Below are 27,324 nucleotides of genomic sequence, written 5' to 3' on the forward strand. Positions count from 1 at the left end.
ATGCTTCACTGATTTTCCTCCTGAGAACTCAGCCTAAGAGAGGTGGCTAACAAACACATGAAGAGATGCTCACGATCATTAGCCATTAGAGAGATGCAAATCAAAATCACAATGAGATATCATCTCACCCCTGCAAAAATGGCACTCATCAAAAAAGCAGAAAACAACAAATGCTGGGGAGGCTGTGGGGAGATTGGAACTCATACACAGCTGGTGAGATTGTAAAATGGTAAAACCACCTTGGAAAATGGTATGGCTCTTCATCAAAAAGCTAGAAATAGAAATACCATATGATCCTACAATCCCACTCCTAGACATATATCCTAGAGACATAAGAGCAGTGACACAAACAGACATATGCACACCCATGTTCACTGCAGCATTATTCACAATAGCAAAAAGAAAGAAACAACCTAAGTGTCCATCGATGAATGAATGGATAAACAAAACGTGGTACATACATACAAAGGAATACTATGCAATGACACAGAATAGCAATGAGTCTGCAAAACATCTTATAACATGGATGAATTTGAAGAACTTTATGATGGGTGAAATAGGCCAATCACAAAAGGAAACATTAAATGATTTCACTTTTATAAAAGTCAAGAATAGATTTACACACAGAAGGCAATGTTATTTAATGGTTACCAGGGACGGAGTGGGGGGAAGGGAGAATCACTTACTAGATAGTCACCCACTGAAACCCTAGTAGACACGTGTTAATTCTGGTGAAGGGAAAGGCAAGACTCAATACGGGGGAAGGCAGCACAATGTGACCAAGGTAAACGAAGACACGAGAATAAAGGACAATGCTATAACATACATAGCTCTACAACAACAATAATAACAACCAAAAATATGTGAATGGTTACATAGATAGATATGTATGCTATGTAAGTGTGGGAGGGCATATGGAAGTACATATGCATCCATATATAGGTATGGCTGTGGGCATTTATACACACATATCTGTATGTGCTGCGTATCTATTCATACATATAAAAGAACACATGGGGACATAGTTAAGGAAACTTCCTAGACATATCCAAACACCTCGTGGGACTGAGTCACTGAGTTCGAAGACACAGGACCATAGTCTAGGGAGACATCTAGGTGAATTGGCAAAACATAATTCATAAAGATAATGTTCTATATCCTGGTTTGGTGAGTAGTGTCTGGGGTCTGAAAAGCTTGCAAGAAGCCATCTAAGATACAACTATTGGTCTCCTTGCATCTGGAGCAAAGGAGAGTGAAGGAAACCAAAGACTCAAAGAAACAATCCGCAGGACTAATGGGTCACATGAACCACAGCCTCTAGCCTGAGACTGGAAGAACTAGGTGGTGCCTGGCTACCACTACCAACCGCTCTGACCAGGAACACAACAGAAGGTCCCGGTTAGAACAGGACAAAAATGTAGACCAAAATTCAAATTCAAAAAAAGATCAGACTTACTGGACTGATAGAGACTTAGGAACCCCCAAGACTATCACCCTAAGACACACTATTAATCTAGAAAGAACCCACCCCTCAAGGTCACCTTTCATCCAAATAATAGAATGACCTATAAAATAAACAATAACACCCATGAGGAATGTGCTTTTTAAAACAATCAACAATAAGAGATCAAACAGGCAACATCTGCCCAAAAGCAAAGATGAGAAGACAAAGAGGGGCATGGAAAGTGTATGGATGGAAATGGGGAAGGCAGGGTGGAAATGGGGAGAGTGCTGACCCATCACAGGGATACCAACCAGTCATGGAACAATTTGTGTATGAATTGTTGAGTAGGGAACTAATTTGCTGTGTAAACTTTCACCTAAACCAAAAAACCAAACCCAGTGCGGTCGAGTCGATTCCAACTCATAGCGACCCTATAGGACAGGGTAGAACTGCCCCACAGAGTCTCCAAGGAGCACCTGGCGGATTTGAACTGCCGACCCTTTGGTTAGCAGCAGTAGCACTTAACCACTACGCCACCAGGGTTTCCAAACTTTCACCTAAAACACAATAAAACATTCAAATAAATAAATGCTGTTTAAATGGGGAAAAAAATTACTCATACCCATAACCCAGCAATTCCATGTGAGAAATTTAACCCATGAATACACCTACACATGTGAGAATTGGTGGATGAACAGATAAAGTTTTTCACTGCAGCATTACATGTTACATTGCAGCAAAAGATTGACAGCACCGTAGATATCCTTAGAGAAGGGACTGGGTGAATATGAGAAATAAAATGGAATTCATTATTAGTTAAATTCATGGTATGGTCATTTTTTTTTAATGTCTAAAAATTCTCTGACACTACTCCCTTCAAGAAATAGAGCAATCATCTCACCCCAGTGAGGGGTGGACTGGACTTACTGACTTGTTTCTAAAAAATGTAATATGGCAGAAATGTAACATGGCAGAGCAGATGGTGTCTGACTTCTGAGATTAGATCATCAAAGGCTTTGCAGCTTCTTCCTTCTCTCTTAGCTCACTCATCCTGGGAGAAGCCAGCCACCATGTTGTGAACACACGATGTTGAGCTAATATGCTGTGAGGATAGATTGTGATAACTGCTTTAGAGAAAACTAAAATAAAAGCAGCCTTATAGAAAGGGCCAAAAGCTAGAAGGAACTGAGGCCTTCTGCCAAAAGCTATGTGAGGGAGCCATCTTGGAAATAGCTCCTCTAACCCTCACCCAGCTTTCAGGTGACCACAGCCCTGATGGGTAGCTTGATGCAACCTCATGAGAGACCCTGAGCCAGACGCAACCAGCTGAGCCACTCCCATAATCCTGACCCACAGAAACCGTGAGATAATCTTTGTTGTCTTAAGGTGTTAAAATTATGGGAATAAATGGAGAAAACATTGAAATTGTCAAGGATTTCATTTTACAATCCACACACATGGAAGCAGCAGCGAAGAAATTAAACGATGTATTGAATTGGACAAATATGCTGGGAAAGACCTCTTTAAAGTATTGAAAGACAAAAATGTCACATTGAAGACTAAGTTGCACCTGACCCAAGCCATGGTGTTTTTAATCGCCTCATATACGTGCAAAAACTGGACATGAATAAGGACGACTGAAGAAGAATTGATGCCTTTGAATTACGGTATTGGTGAAGAACATTGAATATACCTTGGACTGCCAGAAGAAGGGAAAAATCTGTTTGGAAGAAGTACAGCCAGAATGCTCCTTAGAAGCAAGGATGGTGAGACTTGGTCTCACATACTTTGGCCATGTTATCAGGAGGGACCATTCCCTGGAAAAGGACATCATGTTTGGTAAAGTAGAGGGTCAGTGAAAAAGAGGAAGACCCTCGATGAGATGGATTGACACAGTGGTTGCAATAATGGGCTCAAGCATAACAATGATTGTGAGGTGGGTACAGGACCAGGCAGTGTTTCGTTTTGTGGTACACAGGGTCTTTATTAGTTGGAACTGACCTCATGACACCTAATAACAACAATAAAGCTATGAGGTAATTTGTTACACAGAAATAGATAACTAATACACATGGATAAATGTGAGATTTGAATAAAACATCATTTGCATTTTTAAAACTCTACTTGCCTCTTATCAAGAGTTCTTTTGCTTCATATATTCAGTTATGGTTACCTGTTCTATGGCACAATACATCGATTTTCTAGAAGTAGAAGAGAAACATTTCCCTAAACATTAGGAAAACAACAATAACAAAACCCTTCAGCATCATCTGATTGACTTCTTTCCCAGATCACAGGAACATCGATGGTTGCCAACTATCTCAGTTCTGAATGTGGTTAAGGAAAAGCTAAGCTCAAAGAGAATGGCAAAAGGAAATAGCAAAGGGAAATCGCTTAAAGAGCTTTATCTGCTTTTAAAAGAAAAATAATGTTTAAAAAAACTGCTACTTGGCAACCTGTCTTAAATCTTAGAATATTCTTTTTATATGACAGACATAAAATTGAATGTGAGATTCTAATGATAATAATAGCAAACAATGGTTGAGCTAATATGCTGTGAGGATAAATTGTGATAACAGCTTTGGCGAAAACTAAAACAAAACTAACTCAGCCCCTTTGCCATCAAGTCAGTTCTGACTCCTAGTGACCCTATAAGAAGGAGTAGAAATGCCCCATAGGGTTCCCAGGCTGTAATCTTGACAGAAGCAAACTGCCATATGTTTCTACTGAGGAACAGCTGATAGGTTCAAGCTGCCAACCTTTTGGTTAGAAACTGAGTGCTTTAACCACTGCACAACCAGGGTTCCTAGAGAAAACTAAAAAGCAAAGGGGAAAAGAAGAGGAATGTGGAGGTTAGGGCTGTGGTCTAACTAGGTTTTAACGACTAAACAAATGAGAAGGGTTGTTGTTGTTAGATGCCGTCAAGTCTGTTCCGACTCACAGCAACCCTATGCGCAACAGAACGAAACACTGTCTGGCCCCGTGCCATCCTCACAATCTTTGCTGTGCGTGAGCCCATTGTTGCAGCCACTATGTCAATCCATCTCATTGAGGGTCTTCCTCTTTTTTGCTGACTCTCTACTTTACCAAGTATGATATCCTCTCCAGGAACTGATCCCTCCTGATAACATGTCCAAAGTATGTGAGACGTAGTTTCGCCATCTTTGCTTCTAAAGAGCATTCTGGTTGTACTTCTCCCAAGACAGACTTGTTGTTCTTTTGGCAGTCCCTGGTATATTTAATATTCTTCACCAACACCACAATTCAAAGGAGTCAGTTCTTAGGTCTTCCTTATTCATCGTCCAGTCTTCTCATGCATATGAGGTAATTGAAAATACCATGGCTTGGGTCAGGCACACCTTAGTCTTAAAAAGTGACATCTTTGCTTCTCAACACATTAAAGAGGTCTTTTGCAGCCGGTTTGCCCAATGCAGGGTGTCTTGATTTCATCACCGCTGCTTCCATGGCTGTTGATTGTGGATCTAAGTAAAATGAAATCCTTAACAACCTCAATCTTTTCTCCATTTATCATGATGTTACTCACTGGTCCAGTAGTGAGGATGTTGGTTTTCTTTATGTTGAGGTGTAATCCATACTGAAGGCCGTGGTCTTTGATCTTCACCAGTAAGTGCTTCAAGTCCTCTTCAGTTTGAGCAAGCAAGGTTGTGTCATCTGCATAACACAGGTTGTTAATGAGTCTTCCTCCAATCCTGATGCCTCATTCTTCTTCATATAGTCCAGCTTCTCATATTATTTGCTCAGCATACAGATTGAATAGGTATGGTGAAAGGATACAACCCTGACGCACACCCTTCCTGACTTTAAACTGTGCAGTATCCCTTTGTTCTGTTTGAATGACTCTGTCTTGATCCATGTACAGATTCCTCATGAGCACATCAAGTGTTCCAGAATTCCCATTCTCCACAATGTTATCCATAATTTGTTATGATTCACACACTCAAATGCCTTAGCATAGTCAATAAAACACATGCAAATCTTTCTGGTATCCTTTGCTTTCAGTCAGGATCCATCTGACATCAGCAATGATATCCCTGGTTCTACATTCTCTTCTAAATCTGGCTTGAATTTCTGGCAGTTCCCTGTTGATATACTGCTGCAGCCTGTTTTGAATACTCTTCAGCAAAATTTTGCTTGCTTGTGATATTAATGATATTGTTCGATAATTTCCGCATTTGGTTGGATCACCTTTCTTAGGAATAGGCATAAATATGGGTCTCTTCCAGTCAGTTGGCCAGGTAGCTGTCTTCCAAATTTCTTGGCATAGACGAGTGAGCACTTCCAGTGCTGCATCTGTTTATTGAAATATCTCAACCGGTATTTCATCAATTCCTGAAGTCTTGTTTTTCACCAATGCCTCCAGTGCAGTTTGGACTTCTTCCTTCAGTACCATTGGTTCCTACTCGTATGTTACCTCCTAAAATCATTGAACATCGACCAATTCTTTTTGGTATGGTGACTCTGTGTATTCCTCCCATCTACTTTTGATGCTTCCTGCATCATTTAATATTTTCCCCACAGAATCCAGAAGATGAGAAGGATTACTGTACATGAATTATACCAACCCAAAAAGTATTTTTTTTCCTCTTGAATTACATGGTTATACGAATAATTGTCAAGCTCACTTTCTTGGTACTATAATTATTACTTAGGCAAAGTAGACAGATAATCTATATTATTTAGACCATGTTAGGCCCAAACGAATTTGGAAAAACTGGGTAATTGTCCTCTTTTCAGAGTTACAGCTGATGTCCAACTTGTATATGGCACTAAGACATTCCTTTCCGAGCCTTTGGTGATACATGACTGAGGTCTAATGGGATGAGAGTGTTCGTTTTACAGAGACCAAGAGGAACTTGTGAAAAGGCCTTAGTAAGTCATGGCTATCCCTCAAAACTACTGGAAAAAATTTGGTGAGTTGGTCCGTTGTCTCCCAACTACTTGGAGAATGGGAAGGAAAAAGTAGCTGATAGAATTTTTTACAAGTCTGATCCCAACCAAAATGCAGAGGACTAAGAGTCAGCTCTGGCTTTATCCAAGAAAAACCACTTCATCCTCTTAGGTCCCCATGTCCATATCCCAACCACAAAGTAGTCATCTCTAGGGGACAGCTGTGACCATCTGTGACCTCAGCACCTACAGAGGTTCATCCTCCTTGGCTCCGTCCACAGCTATCTCCCACTCTGATTGCCAGTGGCGACTTTCTCAGTTCACCCCTCCTTAGCAGCCCACGCCATGGGCAGTCTGTAAAGCAATAGTACTCGAGCATCTAAACTCAATTTCTGAGGGCAGGCCTGGCAACAAAACACCATCAGCATCTTGGGTAGGTGCAGTTGAAATAGCTATAAGCTGTCTCCATTCTGGGCCCACTTCATTCTGGGCCCACTAGAGCTTTGGCCTACTCATCACAACAAGGATCCTCCCTCCCCTTTCCCTGCCCGCCCACACCCATGCACTTACTGTCCCACACCTCAGCACCAGGTGTTGTTGTTGTTAGGTGCCATCGAGAAGTTTCCAACTCATAGCAACCCTATGTACAGCAGAATGAAACACTGCCCTGTCATGTGCCATCCTCACAATTGTTGCTATGCTTGAGCACCAGGTAGACAGCATCATTAAAGCCACTGTTCAGGCCCCATGTCAGGAACCCACTTGTCCAGTGAGACCCAGGGGGAGCGGGTTTGGCCTGTCTCCCCCTCCTCAGTAATAACTCCTCTTTCCTACCTCAGAGGCCAGTCAGAAATGCTAGACTCCAGCAACACATGAGGACCAGACCCATTTTCTACATTTTACCAGGGAGGGACTAGTGACTGTCCACCTGTCCTCCCTTCTCCCGGCACCCCACTCTACCTCACACTGACTGTCCGCCTCTCCTCCCCTCTCCCCGGCACCCCACTCTACTTCACACTCCACTGCCTCCCGGATACTGTTTCTTTCCTATTAAAGCCTCCTTCCAGACCGCACATGAAATCTCTAGAAGCCCACTGTGCACAAACCGTACATATATCCAGACCTACATACATATGCCCTTACGCTCTTCCCGAATATAGTTCTTTCCTTGATCAATACAGACAGGAAACCCACTAGGAAAGCAAGAGCTTCCTCAGTTTCCTGACTAAGATTCACCACTCCTCTATCACAACCTCACCTCCTCTTACATGGTGTGTCCTAAGTACCCTAGTCTCACTCCCAAATCCTAACTCCTCCTCTCCCACAGCAGAAGTGATCGCTGCCTCCTGTCTTCCCCAGTGTTAAATCACCCCTCACACCAGCACACACGCAGACACTCTGGTTCCACTACTTGGGCTTGCCGATGCAGCCAGAGTCCAGGGGAGTCCACAACTCCACTCCACCACCACCACCAGCGAAGGATAAGTGAACTGGGGTTTGTGTTACGTGCATGCAATGTCTTTGGTTTGCTGTTGACGCTGTTTATACTTGTCTGTATTGAACAAATTCACAAAGGCATTTTGACTAAAGGAGATGAGCACGGATCCACACACGTGGGCACGCACACGTCTACACCCACAAAGGAACCACCAAAGCTCAGGAACCTACCTTGTCACCTGGCCGCTACTCCACACCCTCAGAAGGATGGCCCAGCAGAACGTGTGAGGAGCAGCAAGGTCCTAATAAAGCAGCTGCAGCCACCTAGCTGCTTACCAGGCTGGAAACAGGCTCATCAAGAAAACGCTAATGGTTCTGGATGCTGAATGCTGCCCAGCCTTAATCCCCAGGCCAGAACTGCTAGTTAATTAGTAATCTTGATCATCCTCTCAGAGAATATCCCCAAGACCTGGGAGCAGGAAGCTACTCCTGACACCCTCCAGCCCCACAGGCACTGGATGTGGTAGGGAGGAGACCCCAAGGCCTGGAGAGAGAAGGCAGGACTGAGTCCATCTGGAGACAATGGGGCAAATCACCACTGGGGGCCCCAGGAGAAACCCCTCTCCCAGTGACCCCTAATCTCTCAAGGACCGATTACCTTTAGTGACACAATCTGTTGATTTGTGCTTGAAGAAAATTGTTTTCACAACAGTGTTCTTCTTTTCTTGCCTTTGGAAAAGGTGGCCTTGAACTTTTTGTGCTATGGAAATCCTTTGGTAGTCTGCCTGGTGACACCAGTGGCCCCATGCCTCTCAGAATAGTGTTTTTAAGTGCAAGAAATAAGATACACAAAACTACAAAGGACACCTATTACAGTGAAGTACAGTTACTACAATATTTTTTAGGTTAAGCGCTCAGCTGCTAACCCAAAATTTGGCTGTTCTAATCCACGCAGCAGCTCTGTTAGAGAAAGACCTGCTGGCGATCTGCTCCCATAAAGATTACAGCCTAGGAAACCCTATGGGGCAGTTCTACTCTGTCACACAGGGTCGCCGTGAGTTGAAATCTACTTGACAGCACGTAACAACAACAACACAATACGTATAGTATTACATGTACTTCTTTAATAATGTATTAACTAACCACACCTGGCAGCAGGTCTAATAGCTAGTGCAGTTCCAAAATAGGGACAAGTAAAAACAATATTTTGAGACTATTTTCAGCATATGGTATGAAAATCTAATCTTTCCTGCAGCCGAAGTCATAGGGACTGCTAACACCGCAGTAGTTTGTAACCTAACTTTACACTTACACAGTGCGCTAAGTCTCAGGTAGAGGCTGACAAAGAAAACATATGCAAATATTTTCTCAGTCAAAGTTCACATGCTCTCTGGTTAAGAGCCAGCTCTATCACGAACCAACCAGTCCCCAAGTCAGACAGTATCCTCCCCAATGTTCAACCCCAAGTGTGAAAACAAACCTGCAGTTGCTAGTCCCCAAAGAGATAAATAAGTACAGAAATTGAGAATAAGGGTTTAGACGCTTTCCTTGCAATTTTACAGAGTAATCTTATGACTGGTGACTGTTATTGTTGCTAACTGCCATTGAGTTGGCCCCTGACTTGTGGCAGCTCCTTGCACAACAGAATGAAACACTGCCTGGTCCTGCACCATCCCCATCATCAGACAGTTGTGATCCATAGGGTTTTCATTGGCTGATTTTTTTAAGATTGCCAGGCCTTTCTTCCTACTCTGCCTTAGTCTGGAAGCTCTGCTGAAACTTGTTCAGCACCCTAGCACGTACAAGCCTCCACTGGCAGATGGGTAGTGGCTGTGCTTGAGAAGAATTGGCCAGAAATCAAGCCCAGGTCTCCCACATGGGAGGTGAGAATTCTACCACTGAAACACCACTGCCCTCCTATTGACCTTAATAATTTGAAAATGGAGACTGTATTTTTGTCTTTGTTTTTATGTTTTATTTTTCTAATAAATCATTTTTATTTTATTTTACAAAAATAGCCTGTGGAGGCGGGGCAAAGACGGCAAAGTAGTGAGAAACTTTCTGTAGTCCCTTATAACAAAGGCCCGAAAAAACAAGTGAATAGATTATATATGACAGTCTAGGTGACCTGAACATAGAAGGCAAAGTTGAGGAATTGGGCTGAGCAGCAGAGGGAGGGAAAGATGTTCAGAAACAGTGAGGAGTTGCCAAAACTTGCCCAGCAGGAACCAGCACCCTGCAACTCGGGATCAGCTCATGCCAGCAGTGAGGCAAGCAGTGGTGTTCGGGAGGTGTTTTCCACATAGGATGAGACCAAGCAGTGGTGAGTCTACGCAACCCTCCAACGGAACTCAATCAGCAAAAGATAAGTACTTGTGTCTAACCTACCCCAAGGATCAAAAACACCCCCTTGGGAAAAGCCTCTCTCCCACTTATCTGCCCCTTTTCTGCTCTGCACTGAGTCTGAGCTGGCTTCAGAGATTGCCACATAACCTGGGCCAGAAGAAGGACCTTGCACTCACCCTGAGCCATTCTCCTGGCCTTGGAGAGGGAACAAATTAACAAACAGGGCAAAAATAATCTGCTGATGCCCCTAAGCTAGGAACTCAGGGCAGAAACAGCTCCTTTGCCTAGGCACAAGCAAAAGGGGTCCATGGACTTTGAATGCCTTTCACCCCTGCATAGACCTGTCTGGGCTCATTTCAACAGCATAGGCCCTCATTAGCACAGCACAATACTGTATATACTTGAAGACTAATTTCAATTGTATCAGCTCCAGTGGGGAGTGGTAGTTCCGTGACACCGCTCTGTCTATTAAGCAGGGTCCTCATCTACCCACATTAGGGGCAAGAAGACTGGTGGCTCCACCCATGCCACTTAGCCACCTGCAACAGGGGTCCAAAACTAAATGGTACCTCCCAGTCCTTACAGCCAACAGCACTGGGTGCCCATAGTCTGGCTGCAAAACCCACACACCTATGCATTCTAGGAACAGGGACACACTTTCCTCACAGGCACTCAGGGTTGGTTGCCAGTCCCCTACCTTGCTCAGTGGACAACCCTCTACTGCAACCAGATACCTGTGCCTATACCAATCACCTCTGCTTGTCTAAGACGGTAGGTGAGAGCCTGCACCACACACTTGGTGACTGACTACCTGGACACCTGAGCTGAATCCATACAAGAAAAGGAAACACACTCCTGTGCTCACATACCTGCTAACAGCTCTAACCACCTCGTAACAGGATGTTAGAGCTTCAAAGCACCAATAATCCAACTAGCTCACTTGAGCAATCTATTTGGGCATATCAAAACAAAACAAAACAAGAAGCTAGGACACAGTAAGCAAACATAAAACAAATAAATATAATAACTTATTGATGGCTCAGAAACAACAGTAAATACCAAATCACATAAAGAGGCAGACCATGATGGCTTCAGCAAGCCCCAAAACAAAGAATCAAAAAATCTTCCTGATGAAGAGAACTTCCTGGAATTACCAGAGGTGGAATACAGAAGATTAATATACAGAACTCTTCAAGAGATCAGGCAAAACACAGAAAAAGCCAAGGAACACACAGACAAAGAAATAGAGGAACTTAAGAAGATTATAGAAGAGCATGATGACAAATTGACAGGCTACAAGAATTCATAGACAGCAAACAGAAATCCAGAAGATTAACAATAAAATTTCAGAATTAAACAACTCAATAGAAAGTCATAGGAGCAGAATTGAGGCAATGGAAGTCCAAATTGGAGGGATAAAAGAATTTTTAAAAAAATGAAGAAACCCTAAGAATTATATGGGACTCTATCAACATATGAATGATTGGAGTACCAGAACAGAGGGAGATAACAGAAAATACAGAGAGAATTGTTGAAGATTTGTTGACAGAAAACTTCCCTGAAATAGTGAAAGAAGAGAAAATATCTAACCAAGATGCACATTGAACCCCACACAACATACATCCCAAAAGGAAGTCACCAAGACGTATTATAATCAAACTTGCCGAAACCAAAGATAAAGAGAGAATTTTAAGAACATCTATGGATAAGCGAAAAGTCACCTACAAAGAAGGGTCAATAAGATTAAGCTTGGACTACTCGGTAGAAACCATGCAGGCAAGAAGCCAATGGGGTGACTTACATAAAGCCTTGAAGGAAAAAAATTGCCAGCCAAGAATTGTATATCCAGGAAAACTATCTCTCAAATATGATGGCAAAATTAGGACATTTCCAAATAAAGAGAAGTTTAGGGAATTTGTAAAAACCAAAACAAAATTACAAGAAAAATACTAAAGGAAGTCCTCCAGTTAGAAAATCAATAACATCAGATAACAACCCAAGACTAGAACACAGGACAGAGCAACACAATATCAACCCAGATGGGGAAATCACAAAAATAAATCAAATTTAGAAACCTCAAAACAGGGAAACAGAGACATAATTATGTAAAAGCTGACAACATTGAAACAAAAAAGAGAAACTAAAAAATATAGTCATAGATCTTTCATATGGAGAGGAAGTCAAGGCAATATAAAGAAACAAAAGACTGGTTTAAGCTTAGAAAAATAAGGGTAAATATTAAGGTAACCGAAAAGGAAACTAACAATCTTACACATCAAAATAAAAAAACAAGAAAAATATAAAGAGTCAGCAAATACAAAATGAAAAAGAGGAAAACAAAACATATAAAGCGAAATGACTCAGCACAGAAAATTAAGTGGAAAAAAGAAACTGTCAACAACACACACGCAAAAAAAGACATCAAAATGACAGCACTAAATTCATACCTATCAATAATTACACACAATGTAAATGGACTAAATGCAGCAATAAAGAAACAGAGAGTGACAGAATGGATAAAAAAACTGGATCCATCAATATGCTACTTACAAGAAACACACCTTAGACTTAAAGACACAAACTAAAACTCAAAGGATAGAAAAAAATATAAAAAGCAAACAACAATCAAAAAAGAGCAGGAGTGGCAATAATAATTTCTGACAAAATAGACTTTAAATAAAACCCACCACAAAGGATAAGGAAGGACACTATATATGATTAAAGGGTCAATATTTTTTATACCAGGAGGACTTAATCATAATAAATATTTGTTTACCCAATAACAGCCCTCAATACATAAAACAAACTCAACAGCACTGAAAAGAGAGATAGAGAGCTCTGCAGTAACAGTAGGAGGCTTCGACACACCACTTTCAATGAAAGACAGAACATCCAGAAAGAAGCTTAATAAAGACACGGAAAATCTAAATGTCACAATCAACCAACTTGACCTCATAGACATAAACAGAACAGTCCACCCAACGGCAGCCAAATATACTTTCTTTTTTTTCCAACTCACATGGAACATTCTCCAGAATAGACCACATATTAGACCATAAAGCAAGACTTAACAGAATTCAAAATATCAGAATATTACAAAGCATCTTTTCTGACCATAAAGCCATAAAAGTAGATATCAATAACAGAAAAAGCAAGGCAAAAAATCAAACACATGGAAACTGAACAACACCTTGCTCAAAAACTACTGAGTTATGGAAGAAATTAAGGACAGAATAAAGAAATTCATAGAATCAAATGAGAATTCAAACACATCCTACCAGAACCTTTGTGACACAGCAAAAGCAGTGCTCAGAGGTCAATTTACAGCAATAAATGCACACATCCAAAAAGAAGAAAGGGCCAAAATTGAACCATTAACTCTACAACTCAAACAAATAGAAAGAGAGTAGCAAAGGAAGTGCTTGGGCACCAGAAAAAAAGCAAATAATAAAAACTAGAGCAGAATTAAGTGAAATAGAGAATAGAAAAACAATCAAAAGAGTTAACAAAGCCAAAACCTCATTCTTTGAAAAGATCAACAAAATTGATAAACCATTGGTCAAACTGACAAAAGAAAAACTCTAAAGGAAGCAAATAACCCGAGTAAGAAATGAGATGGGTGCTATCACAACAGACACAACTGAAATTAAGAGAATCATAACAGAATATTATGAAAAACTGTACTCTAACAAATTTGAAAGCCTAGAGAAAATCGACAAATTTCTAGAAATACACTATCTACCTAAACTAACACAGAGATAGAACAACTAAATAAACATATAACAAAACAAGAGATTGAAAATGTAATTTAAAAACTCCCAACAACAACAACAAAAAAAAATCCCTGGCCCTGACGGCTTCACTGGAGAATTCTACCAAACTTTCAGAGAAGAGTTAACAACACTACTACTAAAGGTATTTCAGAGCATAGAAAAGAATAGAATACTCCAAAACTCATTTTATGAAGCCAAAAAAAAAAAAATTACAGACCAACATCCCTCATGACCATGGATGCAAAAATCCTCAATAAAATTCTAGCCAATAGAATTCAACAACATATCACACACACACACAAAATAATTCACCATGACCAAATGGCACTCATATCAGGTTTGCAGGAATAGTTCGATATTAGAAAAACAATGTAATCCACCACATAAATAAAACAAAAGACAAGAACCACATGCTCTTATCAATTGGTGCAGAAAAGGCATTTGACAAAGTTCGACACCCATCCATGATAAAAATCTCAGCAAAACAGAAAAGGAAGGGAAATTCCTCAACATAATAAAGGGCGTTTATAAAAAGACAACACCATCCTAAATGGAGAGAGTCTGAAAGCATTCCCTTTGAGAATGGGAACCAGACAAGTATGCCCCTTATCACCACTCTCATTCAACATTGTGTTAGAAGTCCTAGTCAGAGCCATTAGACTAGAAGAAGAAATACAGGGCATCCAAATTGGTAAGGAAGAAGTAAAAGTATCTCTCTTTGTAGATGATATGATCTTATACACAAAATACCCCAAAGAATCCGCAAGAACACTACTAGAACTATTCAAAGATTTCTGCAAAGTATCAGGATACAAGATAAACACGCAAAAATCAGTTGGATACCTCTACACCAACAAAGAGAACTTTGAAGATGACATCACCAAATCAATACCATTTACAACAGCCCCCAAGAAGATAAAAAAAAATACTTAGGAATAAACCTAACCAGAGACATAAAAGACCTATACAAAGAAAACTACCAGACGGTACTGCAAGAGAGACCAAAAGAGATCTACATATTGGAAAAACATACCGTGCTCATGGACAGCAAGGTTCAACATTGTGAAAACGTTTTTAGTACCCAAAGCGAGCTATAGATACAATGCAATCCCGATCCAAATTTCAATAGCATTTTTTAATGAGATGGAGAAAAAAATCACCAACTTCCTATGGAAAGGGAAGAGGCCCTGGATAAGCAAGCAATATTGAGGAAGAACAGAGTGGGAGGCCTCATACTACCTGATTTTAGAGCCTATTATACCACCGCGGTAGTCAAAACAGCCTAGTAGTGGTACAACAACAGATACATACACCAATAAAGCAGAACTGAGAATCCAGACGTAAGTGCATCCACCTATGAGCAGCTGATGTTTGACAAAGGCCCAAAGTCCTTTAACTGGGGAAAAGACAGTGTCTTTAACAGACGGTGCTGGCATAACTGGATATCCATCTGCAAAAAAAGGAAACAAGACCCATACCTCACACCACGCACAAAAACTAACTCAAAATGGATCAAAGACCTAAATATAAAATCTGAACCAATAAATATCATGGAAGAAAAAATAGAGACAACGCTAGGAGCCCTAATACGTGGCATAAAAAAAATACAAAACATTACTAACAATGCACAAACATCAGAAGAGAAACTAGATAACTGGGAGCTTCTAAAAATCAAACACTTATGCTCATCCAAAGACTTCACCAAAAGAGTAAAAAGACAACCTACAGACTGGGAAAAATTTTTTGGCTACAACAAATCTGATCTGCATCTAATCTTTACAATCTACAAGATGCTACAAAACCTCAACAACAAAAAGACAAATAACCCAGTTTAAAAAATTGGCAAAGGATATGAACAGGCACTTCACCAAAGAAGACATTCAGGAGGCTAACAAATACATGAGGAAATGCTCACGATCATTAGCCATTAGAGAAATGCAAATCAAAACTACAATGAGATACCATCTCACCCCAACAAGGCTAGCATTAATCCAAAATACATAAATTAAGAAATGTCGGAGAGGTTGTGGAGAGACTGGAACACTTATACACTGCTGGTGGGAATGTAAAATGATACAACCACTTTGGAAGTTGATTTGGCACTTCCTCAAAAAGCCAGAAATAGAACTACCATACAATCTAGCAATCCCACTCCTTGGAATATATCCTAGAGAAATAAGAGCCCTCACATGAGTAGATATATGCACACTCATGTTCACTGCGGCACTATTTACAATAGCAAAAAGATAGGAACAACCAATGTGCCCATCAATGGATGAATGGATAAACAAATTATGGTATATTCACACAATGGACTACTACACAATGATAAAGAACGACGAATCTGTGAAACATCTCGTTACATGGAGGAATCTGGAAGGCATTATGCTGAGTGAAATTAGTCAGTCACAAAAGGACAAATGTTGTACAAGACCACTATTTTAAGAACTCAAGAAAAGGTTTCAACATTGAAGAAAACATTCTTTTATGGTTATGAGGGTGGGGGAGGGTATTCACTAACTAAGATAGACAAGAATTATTTTAGGTAAAGGGAAGAGCACACAATGCAGAGGAAGTCAATACAACTGGGCTAAACCAAAAGCCAAGAAGTTTCCTGAATACAACCAAAGACTTCAAAGGACAGAGTAGCAGAGACAGAGGTTTGGGGACCACGGTTTCAGGGGACCTCTACGTCAATAGGCATAACAAAGTTAATTAAGAAAATGTTCTCTATCCCACTTTGGTGAGTGGAGTCTGGGGTCTTAAAAGCTAGCAAGCAGCCATCTAAGATGCATCAGTTAGTCCCAACCCACTTGGACCAAAAGAAAATGAGGAACACCAAAAACACAAGAAATAAATAGAAGCCCAAGAGACAGAAAGAGCTACGTAAACCAGAGACTTCATCAGCCTGAGACCAGAAGAACTAGATGGTGCCTGGCCACCACAAATGCCTGCTCTGACAGGGAACCCAACAGAGAGTCCCTGATGGAGCAGGAGAGAAGTGGGATGCGGAACTCAAATTCTAGTAAAAAGATCAGACTTTATGGTCTGACTGACACTGGAGGGACCCCAGAGAACATGGCCCCTAGACTCTCTATTAGCCCTAAAGTAAAACCATTCCCAAAGCCAACTCTTCTGACAAAGATTAGACTGGACTATAAAACATAAAATGATACTGGTGAGGAGTGTGCTTCTTAGCTCAAGTAGACACATGAGACTAAATGGGTAGCTCCTGTCCGGAGGCAAGATGAGAAGGCAGGAGCTGGTTGAATGGACATCTCACAAATGGTTATAACAGTTAAGAGGCTTAGCAAATGCAGCCAGGGTCCAAGCTGCCATCACACATATGTCCAAGCACCAGAGTCCACATGAGTTCCACCATTTGCTATTGTCCGTAAGGAACTTTGAAGATCACCCAGGATAGTCTTCTCATTTTACAGATGAGAAAATGGAGACCCAGGAATTCTGTGAGGTTGTGTGGCACAGTGTAGTGACTAGAAGGTCCTGCTCTGAGTCAGGCAGCACCAGGTCTGCTGACCAGCAGGGAAGCGTAGGCAAGTGAGCCTCCATTTCCTTAACTTGAACAAAGGAACAATGGTATCATTGATCATGAACTTATTCTGTATGATGCTGTAATGGTGGACACATGACATGATGCATTTGTCAAAACCCACAGGACTGTACAACACAAACAACTATACCCTAATATGAACTATGGACCTTAGTTAATAGTAATGTGTCAATGTTGGTTCATCCATTGTAGCAATGTGCTACAGGAATGCAAGATGGTAGATAGGGCAAACTGCATGTAGTAGGGAGGGGGTACATGGAACCTCTCTGTACTTTCTGCACACTTTTTTTGTAATCCTAAAAATGTTCTGAAAAAATTAAGCTTATTTTTAACATGGTACCTATTCAATAAGATAAGTAGTAAACAAAATAATGCAAGTAAAATACTTTGTGCTACATGGAAAATGCTCAGTAGTGTCCATTATAATTATTATCATTATGCAGCTGGCACAGCGGTACCTGGAACTCAGACCCTGGACCCCAATCCAAGATCCCCCAGCTATGCCAATATCTCATCCTATCCTCATACAGGGAATCTGAGCTCAGCAGGTGGTCATGAATGTGGAAAAAAGAAAACTTGTCAAGCACTCCACTCTGCACAAGACCCTATACTACACACTGACACCCCCGATGCCACCTGGTGGTAGCCACAAGTCCCTGGATTAAAAAAAGAGAAAGAGATTGTTCCAACCAGAGTCTGCAGACCCTGGCAGTCATTTAAATTTCTTGGAGCTCTGCAGCCCTCTCTGTAAATGAGGATTATAGTGCTCCCTTCATGACACTGTCATGAGACAAAGCTTGGCTAAGAGTATCTGACATCCAGTGCCCCAGCCCTCCCCATCTTGTCTCTTCTGAAACAAAACCCAGCAAGCAGTATCATTAGCTTAAATTCTGTTACAAACACTTCCTCCTCTTCACCAACCCCAGGAAGAGCCTCCCCAGGTTGGGCTGGAAGGGGTGCTCTCTTCCATCCATGGACCACCATGCTAGAGACAAGCAGAGAGCAGCCCACCCCACATTCCCACACACAAGCACACATCACAGCACACAACTCATCTCACATGCCAGCCAACCCTCTTCCATCACAAACCGTCTCTCCTCCATACCCACAAACGCTATATTGTACCTCTTTTTATTGCTGCCAAGTGGTTTCCTTCTGTCCCAAATATAAGTCCTTCACACCACAGGCCTTGGCATGGGAAAAAAGAAATTGTTTGGGGTAGGAGTAATTTCTCTGTCTTGAAATGTTCAGAGGAAGGTGAGAGTAGAAGTGACTTGCAAAGAAGATTACGGTGTTTCCTTCTCTTGTGAAATATCTCTTACTTAGCAGTGTTGCACATCTGCCCTCCTCCCCACCTATACCACCCTCCACCCCAGACAGGAGCACATGCACACCCAGGTGTGAGTCCAAGGAGAGAGTTACGGTGAATAATGCATTACCCAGTGTCCACATGTTAGTAATAAAACTTCGCGTGTGTATGCGCTATGCAGGTTTCAGAGCACTTTAAGCTGTATCATCCCTTTGATCGCGACAAATCTATGAGATGGGGTAGTATCTTTAAACCCCATGTGTAAATAAGGACACCAAAACTCAGAAGAATAATTTGTTAAAGATCACACAAATAGTGGCAGAGTCAAACTCATACTAATTTAATTCCAATCTAGTCATCCCGTGTTCACATGGAATCTGGTTAGAAAATCCAGAAGATTACTTTTTCAGAGTGATATTCATTAATTTATGTATTCATTCAACAAATTCAAAACTCAACCTCCCCGTATCAAGCCCCCATTCTGGAAAACTTCATGTCCGTCAATTATCAAATTCTACCATCTTTACCTCAGAGAAGGCTGCTTCTCGTTACACCTAAATTTTGTACTAGAGATTCCCGCCATTTCCTCCACTCTTGTAAGGAAATCCCAACATCTCCCTGACCCGCTGACCACAGCTGATTGGGCCAGCACTGGAAAGCTGGCCCAAGCTGGTCTAATTAGAGTCTCCCTCACAGAAATAGGGTTTGAGACTCAAAGTTTGAATCCATCAGATTGCATTGTTCACTCAGTCTACAAGGTTAGATGGGGCTAGAAACTCAGTCTATAAGGTCATGAGGTGTCACTGAGACGCAGAAATTAACCAGCTTTACTGAAAACTTGTCCAAGAAAGAATGGAATAGACACGTAGACAGTAACAGAAATTACAGACCATTCAAGTCCAAAGAAGGAAATGCAGAGAATCGAGCTGCCGGTGTTCTCCCAATTTCTGTGATGGCCAAGGGACTTCCTACAAGAGAATTTCATGTGATTTCCCCATTTCTTCACCAAAATACCACCTCTACTTCTACCACTACTGCCACCACCACCACTACTACTAACCATCACCACCATTATTGTTACCACCACTACCACCATCACCACCACCACCACTATGGTCACCACCACCAACGCCATCACCATCACCAGTGTCTCCATCACCATCATCACCACCATCGTCTCCATCACCATCATCACCACCATCACCACCACTATTGTCACCACCACCACCATCACCATCACCTCCACCACAAACACCATCACCACCACCATCATCTGCATCTTCATCACCACCACCACCACTATCATCGCATTTCCATCACCATCATCACCATCACTATCACCACCATCACCACCACCATCACCACCACCACTATTACTAACCATCACCATCACCACAATCATTACCATCACCTCCACCACCACCACAACCTCCACCACCACCACCACCACCGTCAATATCACCATCATCACTATCCTCTTCCCCCCTCCCCTTTCTCCTTCTTGTCCTTTTCATCATCATCATCATCCTTACTTTTGGCCAGCTTTTGTGAATTTCTGTGCTGGACAGCCAAGTGGTGTCTATTAACCTGCTATGAAAGGCTCTCATTGTCTCCTTTGTCCAGTGTAAATATCTCTTCCAAAAGTCTCTAACCACTCCACTCTATCCTATGAACAACAAATTATCCTCCAGCCACTGGTGTTTTCCTGGCTTTTGTATCCACCTGCAATTATAGGACTTCCAAATCTCCACAAAGTCCCTCCAAGTTGCTTGGCATCCCATGGAATTGTACTGTTCAAATCTGGGGACATGGACCCTAGGGGGTATGTGGTGGTATATTAAGAGGTACATAGCATATCTTCTTGGGGATTCAGTTTTAGTCAAAGATTGTTGGGGAAAAACAAGGAATTTAAATCAGTATTTTAAATTATTATAAAAATGTGACAATATAGTGTATTGACATGCAAATTCACGTACTTTTTTCAACATAAAACACTAAAATGTACAGAAATTTCCCCCTGTGACAAGCTTCTGACAGGAATGCTGTCTTCCATGTGGCCATGCCCAGGGGTAGAATGTGACAAGAACACTTAGGAAATATGCTGACACATCTTAACCCATGTACAGGCTCTCTCGTGCCTGCCCTCTTCTCTGACTGACCTCCCTCTCTTACATACTTCCCTCTTCCCCTTCCCATTCCCTGGGACTCACTATGTCCCCATGTCTCTCTCTGGGTGCTGCTGTCTCTCGGGGGACACTGTACGTGCTAGACAGGGGCCCTCAAAGTGCCAGTGCTACCCACGTTCTCTTGCTCCTCAGTGTTATGCTCTGTTGGAAAGAAACAGAGCAGGACTGATCAGCACCCACTGTCTTACAGCACTTTCAGCTTGGGCTTACAATCTCTCTTCCTTTAGCCCATGGCTCTGGACAAAGCGAAGTTTAGGAAAGGTTCAGAAGTGGCTCTTTAGGCTTCCCTACCCAAGATTTCCTGCTGAGGGAGGTGCTCAATGTCCTTAATCATAGATTCCATGCAGGCCCCAAATCTGGCTGGACCAGGGATGGGCACGAAAGCCAAAGCCTGCCAATCCTTAACTTAGCCGGCATCTTACAAAGGGGCTGGTTGGTGACTAAACTAATCCATTAACACATTTCCACCGAGAAAATTCCAACTCATAGTGACCCTACAGGACAGAGTAGAACTGCCCCCATGGGGTTTCCAAGGCTGTAATCTTGACAGGAGCAGCCTGCCACATCTTTCTCCAGTGGAGCAGCTGTGGGCTGGAACCGCACGCAGACCTTTAGATTAGCAGCTGAGCACAAAAGCACTGCACCACCAGGGCTTCTTGGTAACTAAACTAGACAACTCATGTTTTCTTTCTCAACAGAAGACCCAGAAAGAACTGACGGTGGGATCTATTAGTAGCAGGAGCCAATGATGAGGGAGGGAAACAGACACAAATGCTCCCCCCACCACGATACTCCACACGTCCTTTCAGCAATTATGAGTGAACAAGAACAGTACGCCTCAGAATGCAGGAAGCAGTGGTGTCCTTCCTTTCTGTTCCTCTCTTGCGCTTTGTATTTTCCGCCTCTAGTGATAAGACAAGAGCCCTGGTGGCACAGTGGTTAAGAGTTCGGCTGCTAACCAAAAGGTCAGCAGTTCGAATCCACCAGCTGCTCCTTGGAAACCGTATGGGACAGGTCTACTCTGTCCTGTAGGGTCACTGTGAGTTGGAACTGACGCGAAGGTACCTAACAATAACAACAAAGTGACAAGCAAACAGACATGGAGCAGGCTGGCCTCCTCTCCCTTTCTATAGCTTCCTGTGGCTCTTTGCTTCCAGCACACTTTGCTCACAACACTACTGTAGCACTGACCATATTTTATTTAAAATTTATCGTTCAAATGTATGTATCTTCAATTACATCGAGTTCCTCAAGAACAGGATTATATATTACTCATTCTTTGCTCTTCATGCATGTGGAGGGTCTAGTTCTGTATCCAGTTATGTGTTCACATGACTGGATTTTTATGCATCCATGCGGCCATTCACTTTACACCCCAGGTAATAATGTGATCCACTTTCCTTTCCTATGAATGTGGTGTGTAGACCCAGCTCAAATCTAGTGAACTTCTGGGATTCAAACATGTTTTCTGCACCGAAGATCAGTGGATAGAAGTCTCTCACCACCTGCTGTGTAGCCTCAGGTCTGCCTGAGGAATTTCCTTTTTACTCCAGGGCCCTAACTTCTTAAAGCCTGTGTGAGCCTCCTGGACAGATGAACACTTCTTCCAATGACCTTTAAGGAGCCTTACACAGAGATGCTCCCTAAGCAGAATGGTGGTCTCTGAGCTGTGCACCCCCAGACTCCCTTCCCTACTTCTCCCAGGAATGGTAAGAACGGTCACCCCCACCCCTACCCAGAGGGCGCCACAAGTGTTCAATCTCCACCCCCCCCAAATAAGCCTAGTCAAGTAGAGCTAAGTGGACAGAACATTACCAGGCATCTTACCAAGGCAAGAGCTCCCTTCCACCCTGCGCCTGGATTGTAGCTAGTCTTAGGGCAAAGAGAAGCAGAGGGGAACTCAAAACACCTGGAGTCAGAATCCCGCTCCTCACTCTCTAGGTTAGCTCCCTTGGCTGAAAGTAATGTTTAACCAGTTTACCTTCCTGACACTCCAATTTCTCAACAGTGAACTGGAAAGGGTATTGCCTTCTTCGAAGAGTAACTGTGAGGTCAAAGGATATTCACTTGCCTTGTCAGGGCAAGTGGAGTCTAGAATGCCGATTGTGTGAAACACAAACCAAAAAATCATACCCCAGTGCCAACTCATTATGACCCTATACCGAAAAAAAAAAAAAAAAACCCTTTGCCATGGAGTCAATTGCAACTCATAGTGACCTTATGGGACAGAGTTTCCAAGGCGCGGCTGGTGGACTCAAACAGCCAAGCTCTTAAACACTGCACCACCATGGCACCCCTATAACACAAAACCTGTTAAAAAACCAAACCCATTGTGTTGATTCCAACTCACAGCAATTCTATAGGACAGCGTAGAACTTCCCCATAGGATTTCCAAGGAGTGGCTGGTGGATTTAAACTGCTGACCTTTCTGTTAGCAGGTGAATGCTGAACACTTAACCACTATGCAACCAGGGTTCCACATACACACACACAAACACACATATATATAAACACACACATACATATATGGTTATGCATTTCTGTATCTTTTTAAAGGTTGTAATCCCAAAGTACAATTTATACCAAAGTTCAGCATTTTAAACCAAATACAATTTATTTATCAAAGTTTAAGTCTTCTATTTTTCTTTTTTTATGGTCCCTGGGTGGTGCAAACTGTTTGCACTTGGCTGGTAACCAAAAGGTTGGCAGTTCAAATCCACCCAACAGCACCACAGAAGAAACAGCCGATTTATCGCCAAGAAAATCCTGTGGGCAGTTCTACTGTGCAACGCATGGGGTCTCCAAAGTCACAAACCAACAACAAAACAAAGTCAACAACAAAATTTAAGCCTTTTGAAAATAATGTCACCTCCTCTCTAGAATGGGCAGTAGCTAAAGTCATTCACTGCATCTGATATTTGTTGTTGTTAGGTGCCGTTGAGTAGGTTCCAACTCAAAGCGACCCTATGCACAACAGAACGAAACACTGCCCAGTCCTGCACCATCCTTAAAATCGTTGTTATGCTTGAGCTCATTGTTGCAGCCACTGTGTCAATCCACCTCGTTGAGGGTCTTCCTCTTTTCCGCTGACCCTGTACTCTGCCAAGCATGATGTACTTCTCTAGGGACTGATCCCTCCTGACAACATGTCCAAAGTATGTAAGACGAAGTCTCGCCCTCCTTGCCTCTAAGGAGCATTCTGGCTGTACTTCTTCTAAGACAGATTTGTTTGTTCTTTTGGCAGTCCATGGTATATCTTCACCAACATCACAATTCAAAGGTATCAACTCTTCTTCGGTCTTCCTTACTCATCGTCCAGCTTTCGCAGGCATATGATGTGACTGAAAATACCATGGCTTGGGTCAGGCGCACCTCAGTCTTCAGGGTGACATCTTTGCTCTTCAACACTTTGAAGAGGTCCTTTGCAGCAGATTTACCCAATGCAATGTGTCTTTTGATTTCTTGACTGCTGCTTCCGTGGCTGTTGATTGTGGATCCAAGTAAAATGAAATCCTTGACAACTTCAATCTTTTCTCTGTTTATCATGATGTTGCTCATGGGTCCAGTTGTGAGGATTTTTGTTTTCTTTATGTTGAGGTGCAATCCATATTGTCAGTTTGTCGTACTGTGAGAGCTTGTATGTTGCTGTGACACTGGAAGCTATGCCACCGGTATTCAGATACCAGCAGGGTCACCCAAGGAGGACAGGTTTCAGCTGAGCTTCCAGACTAAGACAGACTAGGGAGAAAGACCTGGCAATCTACTTCTGAAAAGCATTAGCTAGTGAAAACCTTATGAATAGCAGCGGAACATTGCCTGATAAAGTGCTGGATATTTGTTGGGCTCTGCTATATTAGATTGTTGCTCATTTTGTTGGTAAATTTTAGGGCAACTATCACTTACTGGAAACCCTGGTGGGGTAGTGGTTAAGAGCTATAACTGCAGTTCAAATTCACCAGGCACTCCTTGGAAATTCTATGGGGCAGTTCTACTCTGTCCTATAGGGTCACTATGAGTTGGAATCGTCAACAGCAATGGGTTCAGGTTTTTTGGTTTTATCACTTCATACTAAGATGGCTCCATGTGTTCTATAACAGGGAATCTCTTACTCATCCTAAGAGCTCAACCTCAAATTCAAGTCCTCACAAAGCTTTCTCTGACCAACTCCTTTCTCCCCATCTGATGACCACGCTCCTGCTCCACACTCTTTCAGCTCTTCTTCTGCCCCTCTGTTTACTTGCACGTCTCCAGTTCCTATCACAACTGGAACATATTTGTTCTGAGTAAATACTGTTGACCATATCCATCTACATAGTCACTGCAAACACTTAAGCAGAACACCCTACTGCAACAAGGTTTGATGTCGCTAGTAACAGCGTGCTGCACCAAGCTAACCACAAGCAATTTAAAAAATCAACTCAAAGTATTCAGTTCCAATGCCCGAAAACAAATGGCAACAAAACTCCAAACACAAATTTATATGCTTATTGGAACTTTTAACACCTGTTTTCAGAGTCCGAGTGACGGGCAGATTTCAGATTACATATGATGAAGTAAAGTTTTTCTGCTGCAGCTCTCATGAGTGCTGTGATTAATTAAGCTGTTTGCTTCCTGGGTGAATCAGTTTTCAGAAAACAGTAGGTTACTAAAGACTATTCACACAGAAAGTAGTTTACATAATTCCAAACACTCATGACCATAAGTCAAATGTCTAGGAGGGATATCAGTGAGGTCTGTGCTATTCCACTCTCAGAGAGCCCTGAGTATTGAAAGATTACTGTGGGTTATGACATAGATCAATGCCCTTATTGATTCTTGATATGAAAGGTTATAACATTGATCTAAAATGTTATTACTCTGTGATCACATATCTCTGCTAGTACAGTGGAGCAGGCTGCTTCCATCTGGACACTCCAGGAAAGAGGCACCTTTCCTAGCCACCTTTGGCACAACACCACCATCTGGTGTGGTTAGGAGAAGAGGAAAGATAGTTTCAGTTGAAAGTACAGAGCTCACGTTTCAGTGTCTGGCATTCTGTAAGAATGAGTGACCCAAATGAGGTGTCAAAAAATACAACGAATTAAATACAGCATCGCTGCTATGCAAGTATGTACGTGAAGGACTGTGTGAATATCTGTGCATCAACAATTCAGAATAAAATGGGAGCAGTTTAATAATCACTGACTTGTGTCACTTTACTGATAGGTAAAGGGACTGCAGGAGAAAGAAAGCATGAAAAAGACAATGAGGAGTGGTCTACAGAAACAAATGGGGCACGCAAGAATCCCTTGGGTTAAGGAAAGCTTTAAATGAATATACAGGAAAGGGGACAATATGAACATGAAAGAGAAACATGATAGAGCCCTGGTCATAATAGCTGGCATTCACTGAATGGATACCATGTGCTAAGCCCGATGCCAAGCACGTCACCTGAGTCCATTCAAGTCTCCTCACAACCCTCCATTGCAAAGACGAGGAGATTTAGGCAGAAGGAGGCTCAACCATTTGCCAAGATCACACAGAGAGTGAGTGGCAGAGCCAGGGGTGGGGATGTCCCAGGATATAGAGGAAACTGAATCATACAACAGAAAGTGACCAAAAGAAAGAACCATCAACTCCTCCTTTCCTTCCATCCTCATTCAAAATGAATGAGAGAGTGAACAAAGTGTGGAGGACAACAATAAAAGTCAAAACATTTCTAAGAGTTGGAGGCAGAGCCAAGATGGCGGAATAGACAGACGCTTCCATTGAGCCCTCTTTGCAACAAAGACCAGAAAAAACAAGTGAAACCAGTATATTTGTGACAAGCTGGGAGCCCTGAGCATCAAAGGCAAGCTTGGACAACGAACTGAGGGGCAGGGGAAGGAAGAGGCCATTCAGAAGCAGACAGGAGTTACCAGACCTGAATCGCAGGGAGCCCTCAGGCATCACTCCTAGAGCAGCCGCGGCGGCTGTGGCGGCGGTGGGCTGGTCCTAGTGTTTGGCCTCAGTTTCCTCAGGGAGAAGCAGCCAGTCACACAGCCCACTCACACCTCCGGAACCTGAGGAGCACGCAGTTTCCTCAGGCAGAAGCAGCAGCCATACAGCCCGCTCACACCTCCAGATCCTGAGGAGAACGGTGCTCTCGACAAAAGCTAAGTACTTGCGTATAATTCACCGCCCCCTCCCCCCGCCCCCAAGCCGGCTCCAGCAGCTGAATCCCTGGGCCTGAGATCGACCCTGGTGAGCACCTGGAGCCATCCTCCTCGCCTTCGGGAAGGAAAAAAATTTGCAACTGGGGGGAAAAGATAATTTGCTAGCTCCATTAACTGGGGGAGCTCATGGCAGAAGCGGCTCCTGTCCAGGCATAA

The 27,324-nt window shown here is 42.5% G+C and overlaps 1 protein-coding gene across 1 annotated transcript in view; it reads right to left on the reverse strand.

The window, feature by feature from the left end:
- MGAM (maltase-glucoamylase) overlaps positions 1 to 19,316 on the reverse strand; it is a 147,397-nt gene extending 128,081 nt beyond the window's left edge. The window contains exon 1 of the mRNA XM_064289623.1: positions 18,605 to 19,316. The gene's annotated coding sequence lies outside the window, so the exon portion shown is untranslated. The remainder of the gene's footprint in view (positions 1 to 18,604) is intronic.
- Positions 19,317 to 27,324: the final 8,008 nt, after the last annotated feature.

The sequence above is a fragment of the Loxodonta africana genome, chromosome 8 (genome assembly GCF_030014295.1).
Source record: "Loxodonta africana isolate mLoxAfr1 chromosome 8, mLoxAfr1.hap2, whole genome shotgun sequence".
Taxonomy (NCBI): Eukaryota; Metazoa; Chordata; class Mammalia; order Proboscidea; family Elephantidae; genus Loxodonta; species Loxodonta africana.